The 6,000-nt window shown below is 45.5% G+C and overlaps 1 long non-coding RNA gene across 1 annotated transcript; it reads right to left on the bottom strand.

Moving 5' to 3' along the window:
• Positions 1–3,110: 3,110 nt before the first annotated feature.
• LOC139835360 (uncharacterized) lies at positions 3,111–3,611 on the bottom strand. Its single transcript, XR_011751165.1, has 3 exons — positions 3,533–3,611; positions 3,348–3,452; positions 3,111–3,246 (listed from the first exon to the last, which is right to left on the bottom strand). It is a non-coding gene; the product is annotated as an uncharacterized lncRNA (long non-coding RNA).
• Between the last annotated feature and the right edge of the window lie 2,389 nt (positions 3,612–6,000).

Here is a 6,000-nt window from a genome sequence, read left to right as displayed (position 1 = left end):
CATGCATTGTATCCCTTATTTGACAGTCCCGAAAGGTTACTAAGAGCAGGCCAATCGTTGATGGTTACGAAAAGCAACGCTCGTAGGTCAAATTCCTCTTCTTTGTGCTCATCCCACACACGGACACCAGGTCTGCCCCACAGCTGTAAAAGTTCATCAACTAATGGCCTTAGGTACACATCGATGTCGTTGCCGGGTTGCTTCGGACCTTGGATGAGCACCGGCATCATAATGAACTTCCGCTTCATGCACAACCAAGGAGGAAGGTTGTAGATGCATAGAGTCACGGGCCAGTGCTATGGCTGGAGCTCTGCTCGCCAAAAGGATTCATGCCATCCGTACTTAGACCAAATCTTATGTTCCTTGCGTCGGTGCAAAATCTTTGAACTCTCTGTCGATCTTTCTCCATTGCGTTCCATCTGCGGGGTGTCTCAACTCCCCGTCCGACTTACGGTCCTCTTTGTGCCATCGCAACAACTTGGCATGCTCTTTGTTCCTGAACAGACGTTTCAACCGTGGTATTATAGGAGCATACCACATCACCTTGGCGGGAACCCTCTTCACGGGTTTCTGGCCCTCAACATCGTCACCAGGGTCATCGCCTCGATCTTATAACGCAATGCGGTGCATACCGGGCATTCATTCAAATTCTCGTATTCACCGCGGTAGAGGATGCGATCGTTGATGCATGCATGTATCTTCGTAACCTCTAAACCTAGAGGGCAGACAACCTTCTTTGCTTCGTACGTAGTGGCGGGCAACTCGTTATTCTTTGGAAACATATTCTTCAACATTTTCAGCAAGTTTTCAAATGCCGAGTCAGCTACACCTGCTCGTGCCTTCCATCTCAGCAAATCCAGTGTGCAGCCCAGCTTTTTCGGACCATCATCGCATCCGGGGTACAGCGCCTTCCCGTGATCCTCTAACATGCGATCCAAATTCTCCCTCTCTTTTTCAGTTTCGCAGCGTCTCCGTGCATCAGCAATGGTCCGACCAAGATCATCAACGGGATCATCACGTGCCTCTTCTTCACCTTCCCCTTCACCTTCCCCTTTACCTTTAGCATCCTCCATGAAAGTATCACCGAAATGAGCAAGATAGCTTTCATCGATGAAATCATCCCCTTCTTCATCTTCTTCCATTATAACCCCTCTTTCTCCATGCTTGGTCCAACAATTATAGCTTGGCATGAAACCGTGCCGAAGCAGGTGCATGTGAACATCTCTTGAGGAAGAGTAACCCTTCGATTCTTACATTTAACACATGGAATGAGATAACAAAACCCCCACGCTTGTTCGCATTAGCCACTACGAGGAAATCTTTCAAACCCGCACTGAACTCGCCGGAGAGTCGGTTACCGTACATCCATTGTCGATTCATCTGCATTATTATAATATAAAATATATAATTAACCATCATGCATTTGTTAAACTAACTAGCTACAAACAATATAAATTAAACAATGAACTACACACACATGCACATTTTATCAACGACACATCAAAGGTTCAAGTTGCTAACCGCGATCGAGGAGGAAAAAATAAATGAGAAAGCTCAAGTGTGGCTCCAACACTTCATATCATGTTTGTTTCATGCTCTTGGGGCATTTCATCAAACACCTTATGTGCATAAGAGGAACCAAAAGCAAACCTAACACCCACTTGTGAAGCTTGTGAAGAGAATGGCACCAAATGGCTAAGTGTTGGCTGCTGGATGGGTATATATAGGGGAGGGGCTTTAGTCCCGGTTGGCCTGGCCAACCGCGACTAAAGGCCTTCGGGCACCTTTAGTCGCGGTTGGCCTGGCCAACCGCGACTAAAGACCCCCCACGTGCACCGGCTGGCCACCGAGCGCCTGGGCCCAGGCCTTTGGTCGCGGTTCTCCTCCCGAACCGCGACTAAAGGTACCATTAGTCGCGGTTCCTGCAGCATCGTGACTTATGGGGCTCACCCGAAGCCTGTTTTTCCACCAGTGGTATAGGCGCACCCTATATACTCCAACAAATGTAGTAATTTCAAATAAAGTCAAAAAAAATCGAATCCTTTTGGGAAACAAAGATAATCAAGTATTGTACTCGTATAAATTTGTTTGGCCAAAAAATGTTTCACATTGACTTCAGGCAAAAAAAAAAAAACAAATCTATGACGAATATAGCATGAATAGTACTTTAATATAGGACCTCCAAGTCTGTTTTTTTCACCCAGGAAACAAGAGAAGTTATTCCATGGTGAATCTTTCGTATACAAGTATAATACATGATCATCTTTGATTCCCAAAAAGATTTGAATTTTTTTGACCTTTTTCTGAATTACTAAAAAAAAATTTCATATAGGGTGCGCTTGCTCCCAGGTTCACCCATGCAATTTTGCATGTGCATGTTACTACTCTATGTTACTTCCCACTATGACTAGTCTAACTTGTTGAGTAGGAATTTGCACACGCGCATGACACGTAAAACAAGACATGCTACGAGGAGCAAGTAATGTCATGGCGACCAGGTGACTTGACTGACAGAATATGTTTCGGAATCCAGATCCATACACATTAGCGTTCATATTTTTATCGATCGACCCACTAGTAGAAAATCTCTCATGCGTACCGGTTCCAGAGGGGCATTCGTACCGGTTTTGCAACCGGTACAAATTATTCGGCACTAAAGCCCCCCCCCCTTTCGTACCGGTTGCTTACGAACCGGTATAAAACGGGCCTCCACGTGGGCCACCAGGAGAGGTCAGGGCTAAGGATCTTTGGTACCGGTTGGTAATACGAACCGGTACCAAAGGTTCCCCCCGCGGCAGGGAATTTTCCCAAATCTCTGCCGCGGCAGAGAATTGGCTTTTTAGGGTTTTGGAGAGGTTTAGGGATATCGGTTTGATTCATATCGCGTCGATGCACCAGAAACGCGTTTGGGTTTAGGTAGTACATGAAGATCAAGATGATGCATAGCAAGTTGGTGCATATAATATAACACACATGTTATTGCATGAGATCGCAAATTAAGTAGCACTATGCATGAAGATCGATCTTCATGCATAGTGGTGCTCTCCGAGGCGTACTCTATATATGTCTATTACATGTAGCATAGTGGTACTCTTCGAGTCAACGATATATGTAACATGTACATCTTCATTCATTGTGGTGCTCTGCGAGTGGTGGTATGACGTCCCGAAGGAAAAATCCCGCCAATTCCTCGCCTATTGCTATGAAGCGGTCATCGATTGAGAGCTTGTTCCGCTTTCTTGCCAACTATAAAAGAATAAGATACAAATGAATACATGAAACAACTATTACTGAAACTCAGCACAACTTATGATAACAAAACAAATTTGTGAAGATTGTTTTTGTACCTCTTTATTTCTTTCATTATTCGTTCTCTCGTTGACAATTCTGCGGATGTACTCGCAAACGAAGAATCCACAGAGATCGGTCCCCGGAGGTTGTTGCGGGCATTTCTTTACAAGAATATAATTCAATCAAACAATAGTCAAGTATGATAATTGAAAGGTGTGTGGACCTAGGTAGTACTACTTACTTTCGCACGCCATCGCAGCTTCGGTGGCCATTGACGGGACGTATCTTCCTTGATGAAAGTTTGCCATACGCTGCTCGACAAAAGAAAATGCATAAAAGAGTCATCAATTAGTTCAAAGCAGGAAATTAACGAAACAAACCGATAAGAATTAAAATTACCTTCGAGCATTAAAAAACAAGACACGTATAGATCCTTTTCTTTGCTTAGTGAGTCCAAGACTTCAACTTCTCCAATTTCCAAATTGATGACGAGAAGAATAAAGTGAAACCTACGCACGTTTCAATATGTAGTCATTAGTTAAAATTTTGACATACGGTGAGCAAAATATAATGTGTTATAAGACAAGAAGACTCACTCGAAGTTGTAAGGCCAAAGTATTAGCTTTTTGTCACGTTGTCGCTTCAAAAACCTTAGCAAAGTCTGCGGTGTATCCTTGTTATAGAGGGGATCATCTATGGTTTTGACATGCATTGTGTTCGGGTCAATGAACCCAATGTCTGTGATATCGTCCCTTTTGCATTCGAGCATCTTCGATCTGCATAATATAGCGCACAAAAGATTATAATCTGCAGACAATGAACGACTTCTCAAATTAAATAAATAAATCACTTACGAGACAATAGCAGCGATGATTGATTTGTCGAGGGCCCGGAGATTGTATAACCGAAAGAGTTCGGCGAAGTCAACGTTCACACAAGATACTCCGGAAGTAGTGCTCTTCCCTAACTCGCACCATGATAGTCTCGATCCCTTCCTTTGAGGCCTTAAGGTACCACGAATGCAAGTTACGCATACATGTTGGTACCTTCCTGAGATTCTCGACCAAATCTTTCCCTTGAACAAACTGATATGCTCGTTCAGCTAAGGCGTAATCAGTTGCGTCTTGTCGAGAACTTTGAACGGTCTTCCCGTCAAACACCTTGAGAGGGGCGACCGATTGAACGGGTTGTTGTCTGAGCTGGTAGACACTGTGTATCCCTTTTATCTCCCTGATACCCGATTTAACGGGTTTTGTCGCCTCGATCATCTTGTCATACGACCTTTCAATAGAACGCGCATAGTCAGATGGCGGCGATGGTACAGGGTCATATAGATTGTCAACGGTACGCACAACTTTCTCCCGATCTAGTGTCTTCTCGAAAGGTATCTCTGGCACTTTCGGTGCAAAAAATTTCTTCACCTCGGCATGAACGGCCTCCGCGTTTTCCTCTGGAGTTTTTTCCCAAGGTAACTTCTCAGGAGGCGGCAGTTGTTTCTCCTTTCTAGCTTTCTTCCTAGGCGACGTACCGTTCCGCTTAACGGACGCTGTCTTACGCGGAGGATCTCGAGATGGTGGACTCACGCTGGGGTCCCTCTCAGGTAGGTGTGGACTTGGCTGCTCACCAGGACTGCCACCAGGAGGAGTCGATGGCATTTGCTGCTCATGTGTAGGAGTCGGTGGCCTTTGCAAAAGGACTACGTACTTCTTCGGCCATAGGGCGAAACCGTGCTTGACATCGCCCAGTGTCCTCTCATCTTCACCTCTAGGAATATCAAGCTCCACTTTTTCAAACCCCGAAACAACTTCATCCACCCCGACACGAACACAACCAGGTGGAATGGGCATATGATGGTGCATTGCTCCATCTTCACTTGGGTACACATAGCCGACCGCCACCTTAACGTACGCGGTCCTGATTAACATATGTAGCTCGCAATCTGTCTTCTCCGTGACATAATCCACGGGGTAGCTTCCTCCACATCCGTCAAGATGCGAGGAACCGACACGCTTCTTCGCTGAGATGGGGCAGCATCGGCTTGTGGATCCTGTAGAAACAGCGGCTGATCAGGTGCCCTCTGATTTCTCTCAAGAGCCTCCACCCTAGATAACAACTCCGTTACAATGTCGGCGTCCTTCTTCTTCTTTCGCGAACGGCTTCTATAAGTGTCAGCGCTGTCCGGCCACGCTTCCTTCATGGTGAGACCTGGGCGAGCTCGTACCCGTCCAACATGTTCGGGGTTCCCCAGGCGAGTGTCGGCTCGTCATTCTCTCGATCGGGAATGTACTCTCCCTTTACTGACCTTTTCAATTGCATCTACAAGCTTCGGTACAATTGCCTCAATTTTTTCCTTCCATTTTCCCTTCGCAACGATCAACCCCTGTCTTTGGGTCCAACCCTGCCCCATGAGCGAACAACCAGAACTTGGACCGTTCGGGCCGGTCCATGTCTGTGGAGTGATTCCATGATCCATCAGTTTATTCTCAAACGCTGTCCACTTCGGAATGGCACTCTTGTAGCCACCTGACCCCAAATGATGCGGAAGTTTCTTCTTTGCAGCATTTTCGGTATTTTTCTTCGATCGGGACACAAACTTAGAAGATTTCTTATACTCCTTAAATGCGGCCCAGTGATCTTTTATCTTCACTAGATTTTCGGTATTATCATCGAATCTTTGGATCTTCATTCTTATATTTGTCCCATAAATTT

The sequence above is a fragment of the Lolium perenne genome, chromosome 2 (assembly GCF_019359855.2).
Source record: "Lolium perenne isolate Kyuss_39 chromosome 2, Kyuss_2.0, whole genome shotgun sequence".
NCBI classification, from domain to species: Eukaryota; Viridiplantae; Streptophyta; class Magnoliopsida; order Poales; family Poaceae; genus Lolium; species Lolium perenne.
This window is presented reverse-complemented; position numbering and strand designations above follow the sequence as displayed.